At 41.2% G+C, this 18,031-nt stretch overlaps 1 protein-coding gene across 3 annotated transcripts in view; it reads right to left on the bottom strand.

Annotated features, from left to right (window-relative positions):
* The window catches only part of SNCAIP (synuclein alpha interacting protein), a 144,467-nt gene extending 140,847 nt beyond the window's left edge, over window positions 1–3,620 (bottom strand). For all 3 annotated transcript variants that reach the window (XM_058539252.1, XM_058539263.1, XM_058539274.1), the window contains exon 1: window positions 3,509–3,620. The gene's annotated coding sequence lies outside the window, so the exon portion shown is untranslated. The remainder of the gene's footprint in view (window positions 1–3,508) is intronic.
* Window positions 3,621–18,031: the final 14,411 nt, after the last annotated feature.

Raw genomic sequence — 18,031 nt, 5'->3', positions numbered from 1 at the left:
CTACTGTCTCCAAACCATCCTGACTCCACTGGCAGAAGGACATGGCTAAAATTTTATGATCATTATGTCACTCCTACCCATGATTTACAGAACAAAGATTACAGGACAATGATTTACAAGGCAATTCCCTAACCTCAATTCTGGGCTGTCTACAAGCAGGCTCCACCTATCTCTCCTATCTTAGAGTACACTATTCCTCAGCAGAAAACATTTGCTAGAATAAGTGTTCTCAAACATGTAGTAGACTGGAAAAAAAACTGGCTACAATTTTTTGCAGCTCCCTCTCATCGTAAGTGGAGTCTTTTGACACCCCTTGAATCTGGGGTGACCTTGTGATTTGATTTGGCCAATGGGAAAGCAGTAAATATAACACAAGCAGAGGCTGCAAAAATGATTTTGAATTGGGGTTTGCTCTTTTGTTGCTCTTGGAACACTGCTTGATTGCCACGTAAAGAAGCCCAGGCTAGTCAGCTGGGGAATGGGAGGCACATGTCCCAGTCAGCTGTTAACCTGGCCAACAGCCCAATAACTGCGAGACATACGTGAGGCCATCTCAGATCATCCTGCCACCAGCTGACTGAAGATGCCTGAGGGAACCCAACCAAGACCAGCAGAAGACCCACCCAGCTGAACCCAGCCCGCACTGCTGACCACAGAATCATGAGCTATAGTAGTTGTTTTAAGCAACTACATTTGGGCGTGATTCGTTATGCAGCAACAGATGACTGATAAAACATCTAAGCCGATTTGGTCACTTTCCCCCAAGAATTCCCTTACAATTACTATTTAGTGTCTTGGGCACTCAATTATAAATTACCTTCTTTCATATTTTGTACCATTATAATGTTTCATGTGTCTATTTCCCCTCTTGTAAGTTCCTTGTGAAGAGACTGTGCATTTTATATTTTTGTATCCCCCATATGCACAAAGTGAATACACAATGACTTTAGTCTTCTCCCAGGGCCCAGTCATCAGGCATATCAATTAACATTGGCACCAGGCATATCATTGCAACACATATATTGATCATTTATTTTACAAGCTTAATAAAAGAGATAACGATACAAACCATAAAATATAAAATCATCGTCTAACCTATAGAAAGTGCAAAATCATGCATAGTATATATCCTATTAGTAACCACTTTATTGATTCATTTTCAGAAAATTACTTCCTGTAAGTGACTCTGCACGTCAATCAAAGGGACACAAGGAAACAAGTATGTAAGCGTAAAAGTTTCACAGAAGCAATGGTTTGATTTTCACCAGGATATTATTTTTCTCCCAAGACACATATTTCTCCTATCTAGCTTGCAACCCTAATATGACAGACTGCCAAAAAACAAGGCGTCTATTCTAAGAGTGTCACTGATTCTCTTGTTGCTATTCAATTAGATTTTGCATTTAAAAGAGAAATTCCCTTGTGTTTCTCATAATGATGCACCTGCTCCTTGGGAGATTTCCTCTTTTGACAAGAAATGCCTTAAATCTGGCAAGAAAAACAGCTCCAGGCTTTCTCTGATAATATCAAAGATCATTTGTTTGTATTAGACGTTTGTGTGGGTTTCCCCTCTGAAGAGCAATAAAGTACTGTTACAGTTCCCTCCAAAACAACAGTGCACACAAAGTTTCTTGGCCTCTGTTCTACATTTCCACTGTACACCTGCACCAGAACAACTGCCTGGAATTAGCAAAGCTGTGACATAGTAGACAGAGAAATTCACTTGCTTTAGTCACTTCCTTTTGGACATCAACACATGTTAAATGTCAAATCAAGAAATGCAGCAGCACTTCAAATCTACTATCTTGTAATCTTTGCTCATGAAATGCTTGCTATGGAGAAAATGAAGTTATATTCAAAATTATATCCTTTATTTTTTATATTTTCCTTCTAACTGAGATGTCCAAAGATCCTTAAGAGAAGCACCATTTTTTTCTTTCCGTTTCTAGACTTAGGAGCTCCTACATATTTGGTTATGAATAATCTTCAGTTAATATTGCCTTCCAGAGAGACTTCTGTGATTGGTACCAAAATGTCACAGCATTTCACAGTTTTAAGGACACCTTAAAGATGTCTCCCTACATTCTAACCATGCTGAATGTAACTGAACATTGAGATGCATCAGAAATACCCAACAGACATTCTCTCCAGATGTGAACACATGAGCAGACTCTTCCTACACCTTGTTCTCTTTGCCTTTTAAAATTTCAATATGTACAAATGAAATACAGATTTCAACTCATTCCCAACTGAGATGTCTGCTCCATAATAAGAGTAAGTAGGTTTTTGCCTTCGTGCAGATTCAGCAAGGAAAGTGGTGCTTGAAAATTACGTGTTTCGAGTGACACCTTGGAGAACTGACATCCTTTGCACACATGTAATCCTCATAAACCTCCCCAGACAGCCCTTATTTCATTTTGCAAACTGCACCCTGGCCGGGATCCACAGCACGTGGTGTGTGGTGAGACTGTCCTGCAGGGTGCTCCCTTCCTCCCGGCTCTTTGATGGGCACTTGTCAGTAACAGCCAAGAGGAGTGGGGCCCAGCGACCAGCAAGTGAAAAACGGACACCGACAGTAAGCTTCCTTAATTAACTTTCCCAAGGAAAGCAACGTTCCCACAGGAAAAAACAACACGTTTCCCCCCTCCTAGCGGTCCATTGAAAATGAGCAACAATGCTGTTGCCTTTTTGTTTCCTAAAGACTTTCTTCGCTGCAAGCAGTAGCGTGTTCCTCAAAGAATGCTAGTATTTCCTGTGGAAACTGTATGGCTGCCAGTAATGGCTCATAATTTTCCCTCTTTTCGTAAAAATGAAATAAACAAAACGTGGCATTTGACAATAGCCAAAATACCAGTTCACCTCATTTACCACCTGCAGATGAAAGTCATCACCACGAGAGAAGGCCAAGAGAGAAACATTCCCGGCTAAAATTGACGCCGATGAGCCCGGGACGCAGGACAGCGCCGGAGGGAGGCGGTGGGAGCCCGGGCTGAACGGGGCAGCCAGGGAGCCGCGGGGCTGGCGAGCGAGGAGCTCCCCTTGGGCGGCAGCAACCCCAGGCGCCCTCTCTTGCGTTTATTATTATTGTTGTTGGTACTGTTGCTAGTACTATTACTTCGCCCCTCCTTAGCTCTTAGGAGCTGCGGCACTGCCCATCCCTGCCTCTCATACGACCCGAGCTGGCAGCATGAATAATAACCACACGAAATGGGCAAATGAAAAGAACAATCCTTTGGAAACCGAGGCGGGGGCTGTTTCCTCCTTCCCCGGAGTAAAGCAGCCGCTTGGCAGCCGCCGCCGTTACTATAGAGACCTCCCCCCAAACCCTGTCTGCAGAGGTGCCGCCGCTGCCCCAGCAGCCCGGACTCGCGGCACAAAGGGGGCCCGGGGCTTGGAGGGAGCAGGGGCGACACCCGCCGGGGTCGCCCCGTGCAAACTTGGGAAGGCTTAGGCGCCCGCGCCACCGGCCCCCGCCTCCCTGCGGCGCCCGCCCTGGACCTGGACTCACCGGGGGCGCCCGGCGCGCTGGCGGCTCCGGAGCACAGACCGACTGACGGACGGGCGGATGGACGGCGGCGGCGGCGGGAGCAGGAACAGCCGCGGCAGGAACGGGCGGGCAGCGGAGGCGCTGCCGCGGCCCCGCTACGTCACAATGCGGCCGGGCCGCTGGCGCCGCTCCCCAGGCCCCCCAACCGGCGCGCGCGGGCGGGGGCAGCCCCGGGGCGGCCGGGCCCGGAGCCGGCGTGGAGGGACGCGGAGCGCGGCAAGGGCGCACCGCCGGGCACGGGGGCGCGCCACCACTGCCGAGGCTGCCGGAGCCGCCGCGCCCTCCGGCTGCCGTGCGCCCGGCGCCCGCCCCCCGGCCGGCGAGCCCCGCTCGGCCTGACTGACAGCGACCCTCCCCGCCCTCCCCGCGGCGCCCCCAGCCCGGTCCACGCCCCTGCCTCGCCGCTTCCCTCCCCCAGACCCCCCGGCCCGCCCACCCGCTCCTGTCCACGAACCTGCTCTTTCTTCTTCTTTACCTTTCGGTCTCTTACCTCTGCTGCCTTTGCTTCTCCTCAACTGGGCTTCTCGTCTCCTCCTCTCCTACTTTTTGCCCCCGCTTCCTTCTCTCTCCTCCGCCCCCATGCCCCCGCTGCGCGGCCTCTCCCCCTGGAAATGAAATCGCCCCTCACAGTGATCCATGCGTCAACCGCTGCCACCTGATTGGTCCCCAAACCATTCCAGGGTTCCAGCCTAAACCGGGAAAAGAGACTCGGAAAGGGGGGAAACGGAACGTGGGCACGGTCCTGGGAAACTGCTGTGCTTCAGAAGCCTTTGACAGAGCGTTTTGCGTTGGCACGGAGTCTTCAGCCCCAATCCTCCAACCGCCCAGGCTCGCCCACCCTCGGGGACTTCGCCAAGTAGCCCGGAATGTTGTGTGCTCAAGTGTAGGTGGTGGATGGAGGAGACTTTGGTCTGAAATAAAGGCTTTTTAATTCAACAACGTTTAATACCCTACGGCCCTACAGTAATGTTAACTTTACTTTTGGCGTCTCTTTCTTAATGGGGGAGGGGGGGGAGAGCTGGATGAGGCGTCAGCAAGCCAGCAGGGATGACTGCCTCTTTCCTTCCTTATTTCTGAAACGAAATCAGGGAGAGTGGAAGCACTTATGGTAACATTGGCTCACGACCATCTCGCTTCTGCCCTTTGGAAAGCTTTAAATGGTTTTTAAGAAATTTCTTTCCCAGGAGGGATGACTCGGAGAAGTTCACTCAGCAAAGCCGTCGAGGGCCACACTCTTGCTCCAGGGTGTGGCTGCTTGCCTGATGCTACCCCAGAGAAAGTGTGAGAAAGCAAGTTCTGGTCCGTCTGTTTAGGGGCATCCTCCTTCCTTTGCCACTTGCAGAGGCCAAGAGTGGCGCCATGTTCCTGGGAAACTCAGCACTACCTGGGTTACTGGAAATGGGGATGAGTCTCATGTGTGAGCCTGTCATTGAAAATATGTTACCAATAAAAAAGGAAGGATCTGATTGTTTAAAAACTTGGGTTCCCTTGATGACTAGTAATACCGCACACAGCGCCTATGGAGTCCAGGGGCTGCTCTGTCGGTATTGCAGGAAAGAGGCGACTGTACTAGTAGGAGGGCACGGAGGGAGCAATCCTTACCCTGGACCTATTTGGACAAGTACAATAGTCGCTGCAATGAGCACTAGCTTGAAGGCCAAAAGAAGACCTTTCCCATGATTTTAATTCCATTTCCTATTGAAAAACTAAATTTCTCTCTCTGCTTTTTGGCATAAAAAGCCAAGAGCATGTTCTGCAGTGTTGTAATTTGTTTATTGTAATTTATCCTATGTAAGACTGAGTATATACATGGAAAGTGGCTTCACAATTTAAAAAATACACATTTATCCCTCAGTAAAAAATATAAAATCAGATGACATCATATGGCCCTAAAAATACTTGAAAATATTGGGTTTAATTTGTTCACATCTGGTTAAAATAAAAATGCTTTTTTTCTTTGCTCAGTATAAACTCCGAGAAAAGCACATCTTGCTTCCATCCAGTAAATATGGATGGAATTGGTATCACCCTTGACATGATCTATAGTCAACATACTTTCCTTGCCATCCTCTTAAATATTTTGACAGCCTGCTTTTTAAAAATCAAATTTTAATTTATTGAAAGAGTAATTTATTGAAGAATTGTAAATGGCTGTCTCCTTCCAACTGCCCTAAACATCCACACCTCTAACAATGAGCCAGGCGTTGACTCAGTTTAAAGGGTTCAACAAGAAGAGGCATGATCGTGTTGCATGTACAGAAAAGAGGTTGTTCCAGGAAAGAAAGCTCTCCGTTTTTGCACAGCCAGAGGAATAGCATGCCATAGTGTAAAAGAACAATCTTCGAGATGTCGTTTCAGATATTTTCCCGTTTTTTATAGTTCTTTTGTTATGGTTCATTCTGTTTCTAATGTGTTTTTGATTACGTATTTACCATTGTTTCCATGTGATTATTTTTACACTGTGATTTAAACCTATGCTTACATACACTTTCCTACATAGACTGGCAGTTTGCTTTTGCTTGGGCTGTTTGTTGGTTTGCTTCTCCTGTGCAAGCTCTTGCCAAATCCTAAACCTCAAATTGGTATATCAAAGTGTGGAAGTAGTGAAGTATTAGGGTTGAAACAGAGCTGCTAGATTTTAGAAGGGATGGCAAGAAAGCCAGCTTCTTCAACATAATGTTGACTTTTTATCAAGCTAATGAACTGCTCTGCATGGTCCTTCAGTCACTTCTTACTACCAACCAGTCTCTGATACTCCATTCTCTAATGAAGCAGCTGGCTCTGTAGGCTGGCTAGTACCAATGGAATGGCTTAGCAGCCACAGCCGCTGGACCATTTACCCATTTTTAGAATAACCCCCACCCATGCCTGCCACAGCACAGGGTGTGCACCTCTTAGAGCACTTAACATATTTCTGCTTCATGTTTATTTCTTATCCCCTAACTTCAATTGTCAGTTACCATCACGATGCCAGGGAGTTCATATTACTTATGTTTGGATCTTCAACACTGAGCACAGTTTTATACTGAAGAGTTAGCTACTGAAAATAATTAGTACAGAAATGTATTTCACTGTAAATCATCTGCCAATAAACTGCCATGTAAATGTTCATTCAATTATTACAATTAAACATCTGCCTGTATTCTTTTACCCAGTTTCCAAAATATATTGTGCTACAAAAATTGGACAAACCTGCTATAACATTGCCAGTGATCAAGTAGAAAACTATTCTCTTTTTTTCCTGTTCGTTAAGTGTAGATTTTGCTAAATAAAACATCCGACTCTGTATTAATGGCTCAGATTTTTTATTCTCATTGCAGAGTCTGGGTCATTGAAGAAAAATCTGCTTGACGTCTTTTCTGATTTCTTGTTGGGAACTATAATTCAGTTGGGCCAGACTATTCTTTTATTCTGGAGTCAAGCTTGTTTTATTTGCTTGTACAAATGTATATAAGTAATTATAAAGTATTTATATCAAGAATCAGATCACACTTCTTATGTAAATGTGATTGTATCAGTCAGGATAAGTTAGGTTATGTTGTGGTAACAAACAATCACAACAACAACAACCCAAAACTTCCATAGATTAATAAAAATGTATTTCCTGTTCTCACTATATGACAATTCCGGGTCAGCTGCAGCTCTGTGTCAGGTCTTTTCACTTAAGACTCCAGCCTAATATCAGGAATTAAATGCTCCAGCTCAGAAGTTAGGCATGTCACTTCTGCTCACAACTTCATTGGCCAGAACTAGTCCTGTGGCTCCACCAACCACAAGAGGATAAGGAAGTGCATGCTATAATATACTTAGAATATTTGGTAAATAATATGATGAGGAAGCATGAACATATTACACTTCACTGTAGATCTTATAAAACAGGAGAAAATTCTCCGTGTATTTTGCATAAAAGCCACAGAACTTAAGTATGGAAATAGATGCTGAACAGAAGTATAAATTCCATAGCAGTTCTACTTTCTGACATAACTAAAAAAACAAGAGGAAGGAATATGACCGACAAGGAATGATTAGGAACCCAGTTTTTGAACATTTTGAAGTTTCACAGAGAAAGGAATGGTTATAGAAGCAGGTGGTTTTGCCAAGTTTTCCGCCTGGTGATGGGACACACTCACATGTTCTCCCCGCCTTCTTTTCCTGCACACACCTCCCTTATCTTGGACTTCTTCTTTAGACAGTGCTCCTCTTTGTGCACCCCTGTGTCTTTGTGTGCCTGAGCTGAGGGTGACTAGGAATGTAGCATCCCTTGCCTAACCTGTGTTTTCTATGGTCATTTCTTCACTTTTCAATGATTGTTTTTTTCCTTCAATATTTTTTCTTTTCTCTCTTCTTGGGGCAAGTGTTATCCTTTTGCTTCATCTTAGCACTTCTAATAAAGTTAGAATTGGGGAGGGAGATGAAATTTAAGTCCGGCAGCTTAGCTGTTTATAATATAGCAGCTTTAATAAAAGATTTGGTATAGAAGACAATTTATGGATCGTTAATCTGATTCATTGAGATTATCCTGAGATTCCAATTGATCCTATTACTGTGCTTTACCTATTCTTACAGTTTACTGGAAGTTTTGTTGTTAGTTTTTTAAATGGAAATGATTAGACCACATGCAAGAATACGATCAGTATTGAGATCATTGAATGTCTTGCCATGTGTTCTGAGGCAGCCTGGGGAAAAAATATAAAGACTATGCATGAGGGACTAAGGGTTTTTTGGTAAATCGGCTGAGAAATGATCTTTCCCCTGTGCACCTCTCCATAATGAGTTACCAGCAGAGAACACAGTCAATCTGTAAAGCTGACGGAATACCTAGAGGAACTCTGGATCCAAACTCTGCTCAGGCAGGCGATGTATGTTTCATGACTGGAGTTAACTACACTGACTTTAACCCAATAGCCGGATTTTTGCAAGTTAGCATTTTATTCTACCTGAGGTTGACTTGAGCTCGCTCTTCACCTTGGCCCTGAGAGACTCTCTGCCCAGTCTTGTTAAGCTTCATCCACAAACCTTCCGTTTTGATTTAAAAGTGTTATTTCTGCAGCAACCTGAGTCCAGTGGATGGGTCTATTTTTCCAGGGATTCCACCCACATTGTCTTTAATAGGTCACTTTTTCCTGGATGCTTTTTATGGAAAGCTTGTTTTCTTCTTTGAGTGGATTGTTGCCTTCAGATCTATTTGAATTGACTCCTCTTGGGTCATTTCACATCTCGCTGTCTATCCACTGATGCCTCCAATCTGAATCAGCTTGCCATTGACAATGGTGAAATCTGCGTGAGCCCTGTGTTCCCAGAAATCAGTAATGGTTGAGAAATGCCCCCATCTTTTTGTGTTCCAGGAAAAGGCTTACCACAAAGAGCCACCTCTCCATCTGACGTTGATAAAACTTACGGTTCACTCTTTCTCACGACTCCATAAGGTTTGCAGATGACTCCCTTGTTTACCTATGACAAGGCCAAACACAGATTTTCCCTTTCTGCCTGAATGTGCTGACAAGACCAGACACAGACCCTCCAACTTCCCATTCTTTGTCTCATGAATGAATAGCTGAGATTAGAACTGTTTGTCCCTCTGAAACTTGCTAGACACAGAGAAAAACATTTCCTGTTCAGCTAACTGACCTAGACTTCCCCTGATTGCAAAACAGTCCCAACTGTAAGCCCCCCCTCCTGTAACTTGTCTGTTTCTCCCTAGAAAAGTCTAATGCGCAACCACCCTAGAGAAACACTCTGACAATCAGATTTAGGGTGCTCTTTGTATTGCAGAGCCTGAATAAAATCAATCTTATTTGTCTGGTTTTTGTCTTTGATATCATCCTTTTCCCCTTTGGATTCTAGTCTCTTTTTTCCATCTTCATTATTAGCTACCTTACTCACTGATGTGAACTGATGTCATGAATTTGTTATTTAATCATAAAATGGTTATTTCTAAGCAAACTTTTACACCTACATTTTTGTCTGTAAGGGAAATACCTAACACTCTACAATAATAACTGAGGAGTGTTTAAAACCTTTCAAATTGTACAGCCTTATTATTCAACTTTTTCCTAGGTTTGTTTTTTCTATTGGTGAAATAAATAGCCCTCCTATGTCAGAGTATTCAATTTGGTTAGGGATAAATGAAAATGCTATACAACTGTCAAATGGTCAGCATACTTGCTTTCATAGCATCACATGTACATAATAATCTCTTAGTTACTAAATACTCTGCCAGATTCTCTATGCTATACCATGGGATTAATATATTTTCCAGAGCTTCCAAATTAGTAATTTGCCTGCTGGGTTACACTACTTTCCAACTTGGGCCAATAGGACAGATAAATAATTTCTAAGATACAAGCCCAGGATGGGTGCTTTCAACAACTGTTATATCCCACAGATTAAAGACCTCTTAAGTGAGGGAAGGAGAGAGAGAGAGGGAGAGAGAGAGAGAGACTGACTCTCAGGGAGGGGCACTTGTAGTCTCTCTCTGAGAACGATTCCCTAATACAGGCCAAGGTGCATAAAACCAAACATTAACTGGGGAAGTCTGACCTTGACTGGAAATTATCCTGCTTCTTTCCATTTATAAGAAAAAAAAACTGAGAAAATTTAAGTCTGAAAAACTAGGGCTTGGAGGTCTTGTGAAATTCGTAGGCAAAGGGCACATTTAGACACTAGGGATTTCACACGTGTGCATAAACAGATTAAATCTCTAACTGAAGGTTTTGGTATTTGAAATGAATTTGATTAGATTGTTTTTAAAAGGAATGCAGGTCAGCTGAGTGTGGTTAAATGATTTGAAGAGGAACGCAGGTCAACTTCCGAACACCATGCCACATTCACATAGACCTGCCACAGTTGGAGAATATGAGACCTATGAAAACACATTCCATTGATTACTTATCAAATGTAACCGTGCTGTGTATTTACTTGCATCTGGTCCTATAGGCAACTGTGAAGTCTCCCGCCTTCGTTCTGATAATGATCTTACTATAGCATATAATCTGTGCTCTGAAGAGTATAATGATATATACCCACTTTACTTAGATTCAGAATTTCTGTTATCTTTACAAGTAATTCACGTTTTTTTCTCTCTTATTCTACCTTGAGACCAAAGGCATGCATTTGGAGATGACTAGATCATCTACAGATGATGCACAGGGCTATGAAAAGGAATAAAGGGATTTAGATCCTGTGAGATTAAAACTATAATGGACTGTTCTCTGGGTTTATCTTTAAGCAGCATTTAGTGGATTAATAGAACAGAAACTTTTTCCCCTTGGATAAACCACGTAAAGACATTAGAATTGGTTACCTCTAAGTAGCAGAAGAAAGCTATCAATGAAAGGAATGCATAAGTAATTATAATCTCTACTGTTCCAAACCAGAATAAATCCTATTTCCAAACGGCTTTTGGGAGGAAATACTAGTTCTGAAAATGAAGTAAGGTTTTCAGACTTCTTAGATATGACTGTCTTGTGAGTTTTACTTTCTTCCCCAAATGTATAGCTTCCAGTTTCCAATTCCTCGGCCTGGGGACATATGGTCCTCTTTATAAGAAAACAAGGAGAGAAAAACTAAATACATATTGAACTGGATGAGAAAAGCTGATGGCTGATGAAAAACGTCCCTTGTAAATCATGGGAAATGTTTTAAAGGTGGTTTGCGGGGAGAATAGAGAAAGATGTAATTGTTGATAGACTAAATGCTTTTAAATTCAAAGTTCAAGGTAGCCCAATAGTGTAGCGCTTAAGCACAGTGATCTGGGAGTCACAATCCCTGGGTTCAAATCTCAGCTTTACTTCTTATCTTCTTCAAAATTATTTCATGTGTCCAGGCCCTAGTTTCCTCAACTACAAAGTAGGATGTTAATAATGCCTACTTCAAAGGATTGTTATAAGAATTAAATAAGCTAATATTCTATGAGAATTTAAAATTGAATACATTAAGAATATTAATAAATATTTGTCAAGTAAATGAACTCAAGAAAGCCAATAGTACCTGGGTGAATTCACTGGAAATATGGACTCTGGAGCTGAGTGCTGGCTAGCTGGCTGTAAATATCTCTATTTCTCTACTTGTATCATGGCATTAAGTAGTGCTAGAATTCTTTGCTCCTTAAACTACAATAATAGTATGTCTTGGATTCCTATGTGGTACGTGCATACTTGTCCACAACCCTACTTTTATTATAATCACTTAGATTATGTGACATGTTATTTGGAAAACCTTTGAGTTCATGTTTTGGTATTGCCATTGGTTCTCTGGCAATTTCAGATTTTTAAAAATTTAGATCCTCTAATTTGATATTTAACTTTGGTTTGTAAACCACATTTAACATTCTACCCAGACCTCCAATGGTGGTGAATTGACCAACAATTCAGGAGTAGATGAAGAAGAAGTACTTTAAAAAATGAAACATCTCTAGTGAGAGGTGTATCATTAGCATTTTAACTCTAGGGCTGTCAATATAATTTACCATTAATGTGATATAAATGGAAAAATACAAAGTATTTTGTTATGCATTTATTCAGTGAATATTTTTGCACACCTGCTGCACACTGGGCACTGTGCTAGTGGTTTAAGATATATTGGGGTAGACAGAACAGATACACCAGACTACCTTTATGCCAATATACAACTATATTCCAGTGTCAATATACAAGTATATTCCAGTGTTGCTAAGAGCTCTGAAGGCAAAAAATAGATTGCTGTGGAAAAAACAAAGAGAGGATCTTGTATAACACTGGATGGTCACAGAAGGCCTCTGAGGTTTGAAGAATGAGAAGCCAACCATGTGAACAGGGAGAAGAGAAGAGTTCCAGGCAGAGGAACCAGCTTGGACTGCTAAATATCCATCCACCAATCACTCAGAAACTAAAAGACTGTTCAGAGTAGTTCTCAAATAGCTAAATGATTTAAGGAGGGCCAAACGCCATCTACCTCTTGGACTGGCACCACACACATATAAAAACAAAAACGATTGCCAATAATACCATTAACCACACATTTGAGAAACACAAGTGGAAATGCTGACACCTTAAAGTGCTTGCAAAACATCTGTGAGAACATCACGGCATGTTGCTCCTCCCTGGACAGCGAATCTTGAGAGAAAGTAGAAACTCCTACAGCATCCTCCCTGGTGTGAGGATCAAGCAGGGCTATTAGAAATGTGTAGCCAAGGTGGAAAGGAGATTAATTGTTCTAAAACCTTGGAGAATTCAGACTACAACACAAAATACATCTAAGAGCAAGTCAGACAGCAGGAAATTATGAAAGGGATGAAAAAGTCTACGAAAATCATAAATTACCAGGTAGATTATTTAAAGATTTTAAAGATTAAAAAATCTTTAAAAATTTTATTATTTAATATGTAATTTAACTTTAGAATTGTGACCTAGAAATTTGGAGCGCTTCTCAGCTCTAACTTTCCATATTTTCTAAAATCTTTCATGGCCTTGGCAATGGCTTTTAGTAGCTAGATTGACTAGGGGAAAAGAACTTGGACTCTTGGTACAAGTTTGAGGAAACGGGGATTTTTGAAAAAACAATTCTATTGTCCACAGCATCCTGAGCTACTCAGAACTATGTAATATTATATAAAAGCACAAATCATAACAAATACTTTAAGTCTAGCCTACAGGATCTGTCTAGGGCTGCACTGTTCAATACAGTAGCCATTAGCCAGAGGTAGTTACTGAGAACTTGAAATAGTCCAAATTGAGATGTGCCATAAGTGCAATATATACTCTGGATTTCAATAGAAAAAAGAACGTAAAATATCTTGTTAATAATTGTATAGTGTTTGGACATATTGGATTAAGTAAAATATTGAAAATCAATTTCACCTGTAATTTTTTTATCCAGCTACTTCAAAACTTGAAATCCCATATTTCATTCACATTATATTTCTATTGGACAGCTCTGTTCTAGGGAACATGAAAAATCACCCTCATCACACCTGCTCCCTAAACATCTATCCTAAACTGTTCTGTCAAAATGGATGGCAGTGTTGTCAGAGGGAAAAACAGGTGGCTAACCAGCTACAGGTTTAGGTGGAAGGTAACAGATGGATGTGACAGTTACATAGTATTGGAAAAATTAACGCTTTGCAAAAAATTCATTGATAAGTGTTGGAAGGAAATGACTGATGTGTTCTAGATGTTCCCAAAGAAGGAAACTGGGAGCCTAAGAAACAAAACAGTACACAACTTTTTCCTTGTGCCCAGTGGCAGAGGGACTGCAGAACACATTGTCTTTTACATTGCTTGTGCTTTTTTAAACGGAAGAGCATGCATGATTCTCCAAATCTATACCCAACTCCCTCTCCCTCCCTCAACAAACAACTACTAAACAAGCAGAAAATAAGCCTTTACAATCAGTAAGCTAAGGCATCCAGTGTGTATTCCCCAGACTTCATGACAATAGCCCCGCTTCATGTAGACATGCAACAGATGTGGATGATGCTTAGCACGAGCTGAGGACAGAGAAAAAAACTACCGTATCTTTATACTTGGCTGAAGGAAAAAATCTTTTCCCTTGAAAAGATCCGCGTAAATGTACGCCCTTAGCAAAGTAGCTAATATGTCAGGCTTCAAAGTGACCAGACTGTAGACTTACTGTTTTACTAATCCTCTGGCTTCCCCTGTTTTGAAACAGTTTCAGAAAAGTCCATTTTGGAATATTTTGCCCTTGGCTTTAACACTTGGCAGAGGAGTTCACTGTCCTCTGCTCTTCCTTGTGTTAGTTATAAAGCTGTTTGTCATCTCTAGTATCCGGAACACCTGCTTTTTTTAAAAGACTGCTGGCTCAGGGAAAAGAACATAAGTTATTTTTATGCAATAACTCGTCAGCTCAAGACTTTAAAAAACTCTATCTGAAACAGTGTATTTTCTTCCCTGCTAATCAAATAAGGTATTTTAAAAATCAGAATTTTTTATTTTACTAGAGTTTCCTTTTGAGATAAATCATTGAAGGGCAAGTGACAGGACAGTTGGGCAAACCATAGAAAGAGTCTTTTGCTCATAACAGGATACACAAGGGAAGAAAAACACATGCCATCATGCCTTCCAATCCAGTGAGAGATTTTTAAAAGAATTTATAGAAAACTAGGGAAAACATTCAAGAATTTAGGAAGATCAAGAAGATGAGGGAGACTCTTCATATGGAAGGTGACACATTTAAAATCCCATGTTTAGTATGTATCTGTTGTTTTTGCCTACTTAGCAGACCTTCTCCCTTTTTCTAACAGCTATTATCTTTTCTTCTGGGAACTTCCTCTTCCTCAGTCTATAGATTTGTTTATCACTTGACCTGCCTCCCTCACCATAGGGATGGGCACATGACCAAGACTAGCCAGTCAGAGTCTCCGATCCTCTTGGCCATAGTGATTGCACAGGGATGGAGAGAATGGTTGGAGCTATTGAAAAAGAGTCATCTTTCTTGTTCTCTTATGGTTGTCAGCTCTGAGAGTGATGTAGGCCTAGGGCAGCTGTGGCTGCCATCTTTGTTACCCTGAGGGGACAGCCGGATTGCAAATGAAGCTGATATAGAGTAAAGTAGTACTGAGAGGTGAAGAAAAAAAAGGAAATCTTAATAAAAAAATTTAAGCCCCTGGATTTCTTACTTACATGATCACAAAATTCCCACTCAGCTTCCCTTTTCAGCATAAGCTAGTTTGAGCTGAGGTTCTGTCTCTTGTAATCAAAAGATTCATAACTAATACACTGTGTTTGAGTGCAAATAAAAACTGTTAATAAAAGAGAAACGAAGGAAAAAAGAAAATAATAAGGGCCTCCCAAAATGGGGAAAAGAAAAAGAAAACTGGAAATAATTAGATAATTTCTCTTCCTTTCTCTCAATGTGTTAGCAGAAATTACACACATACACATATACATAAATACATACATGGAAATTCTAAAGAGGATACCAATCTTAACTTAGCCACTAGAATTGAATACAAACTAAAAAATTGCAATAAAATTAACTGTTCCTGGCATAGGAGGTAGTCTGCATACAAAAGAAGAAATTTTTGAATCATACCTCCCAGCTCTTTCCATATAGTTTTTTCTATTTTACCATTTGCCTCTTTTATAAATAAAAAAATAATTATTTAAAAAAATTAATGAACTAATGTATAACATTTTTTAAAAATATAAGTAATAAAGAAGACAATTCATTAAAAAATAAAAATCCAAACCTTACTTTTCAAACCCATTCTTCGTGTGTCCTTGAGTGTACTCTTCCGGATCCTTTTCCTTGCATTTATCAAAAATATTTCTTTTTCTTTTAACAAAAAATGGAATCAAAGCATACATCTTATTCCCAACATAATTCTTCTTTTTTGTTTTTTTACAATTAAAAGCATTTTATGGACATCTTTTCACCCAAAAACACATAGGTCCATCTCATTTTATTTAGTGGCTGACTGATATTTTAATGTATTGCTGGACATTTAGTCTGTCTATAGTGTTTTTTTTGTCTTTGTTTTTGTTTTTGTGAGGGAGATCAGTCCTGAGCTAACATCCGTGCTAATCCTCCTCTTTTTGCTGAGGAAGATCGGCTCTGAGCTAACGTCTATTGCCAATCCTCCTCCTTTTTTTTTTTCATCCCCAAAGCCCCAGTAGATAGTTGTATGCCATAGCTGCACATCCTTCTAGTTGCTGTATGTGGGACGCGGCCTCAAGGTGTATCTGTGCGCCCCCAGGATCTGAACCTGGCCCGCCAGAAGCAGAGCGCGTGCACGTAACCGCCAAGCCATTGGGTCGGCCCAATAGTGTTTTGTTTTCCTTTGCTTTGCTATTAGATCCAAGGATATAACAAACAACCTTCAATATATTTTTATACTCCCCTTCTTTTTTATTTTATTTTTTTTTATTTTTTCTTTATTGCAGTAACATTGGTTTATAACATTGTATAAGTTTCAGGTGTACATCATTATACTTCTATTTCTGCATAGATTACATCATGTTCACCACCCAAATACTAACTGCAACCCATCACCACACATTTGTGCCGAATTATCCCTTTCACCCTCCTCCCTCCCCCCTTCCCCTCTGGTAACCAACAATCCAATCTCCCTTCTTTTTAAAATTAGGGTTACTTCAGTTATTGTTGCAAGAATTTCCCAATTACAAACTATGAACTAACGATCAGGACAAGGGCCAGTTAAATCTTCATCTTGCACACCTCCTTATGTACACACACACACTGGGTGTGATGAAATAATAGGCAGCAGTGAGGCGTGATTTGAAGTGTGACTTGAGAAGAAACATCAAGATAAATTATCTGGCCTGGGATGGGTGAGGCCTACACCCACATTACACATGCAGGGTTGCCTTCCCTTGTGTTCATGTATAACACTCAAATCATGTTCCAGGCCTACAGGCCTTGGCAGATGACTGACCTCTTAACCTACCTCTCCGCCATTGTCATTGTCAGCTTCCGTCAATTACTGCACAAGACTGTTAGTAAAACAGTTCTTCACCTTCAGGCAGATGTCTGTTGTGCATTTGTCTAGATTAAGAGGCTTACAAGCACTCCTAATTCTGAATTATGTGGGGGTGCTGGAGTCCTGGCAGGATTGACAATACAATGCTCCTCTTTAATCAGCCCAGTGGACAGGATTCATTTATTTTCCCTTCTGCTTTGAATTCTTTTCCAAGGAAACTTCTAGAGTTTTAAAAATAGTCCAGTCCTTTCTTTTTGCTTTTGTATCATTATTAAACCTGAAGAGAGTATCAGCCCTTTTCGGGGGTACTGGGGTGGGTGTGATTTATGACACTTCAGGTTACTGAAGCCTGACTCAATTACCTGCAATATTTTCCTCTACCTGCTCCAGGCAAGAAAACTTAAAAAAAAAAAAAAAAGATTCCTTCTTGTAGTGGTTTATCACGTGGCTTAATTTTCTTTACACTAGCATTTTTATTTCTGAAAGCGGGGAGATAAAATGTGCTGACTGATATACAGCACTTGTTCTCAGATAACCTGAGTGGTACAGGACGTGCAGGTGCCTTGCCTGTGACCCCAGAGTGGCAGCAGGGCCCACTTTCACTTCGGTTTTATTGTTTTCTTCAGTTCTATTGAAAGTAAGAAAACAATGTGAGACAATTTTGTAATGAAATCTCCAATTGTAGCAGAATATTTGGCCAAAACACACTGGCCAATTCAAACAGCAAGCCCTCTCTCTTTGCTGATAAGGAAGATAAGCTCCTGATCGTAGATTCCTGTTCAACATTGAAATGCAGGAGAGCCTCTGAAGCCCAAATCAACCAGACTTCTGGAGCTTCTTTTGTTTTCTTTGTTTGACTGTCATCAATGAGTCATAAATGGCTGCCATCAAAGCAGGGTCCCTTCCTTATGCAAGGCCAGTACTTGACTGCAAAATTGTGGGGTAGGCAAAATTTATGTTGGGTACCAACCACCTCACTTCACTTTTCAATTGCCCTCTATCTCTCAAAATAGGCCCCAACTTCTTTTGCCTCTAGAAATCCACTA

This window comes from Diceros bicornis, chromosome 1 (assembly GCF_020826845.1).
Source record: "Diceros bicornis minor isolate mBicDic1 chromosome 1, mDicBic1.mat.cur, whole genome shotgun sequence".
NCBI lineage: Eukaryota > Metazoa > Chordata > Mammalia > Perissodactyla > Rhinocerotidae > Diceros > Diceros bicornis.
The sequence above is the reverse complement of the archived record's forward strand: the minus strand, read 5'-3'. Positions and strand labels throughout refer to the sequence as shown.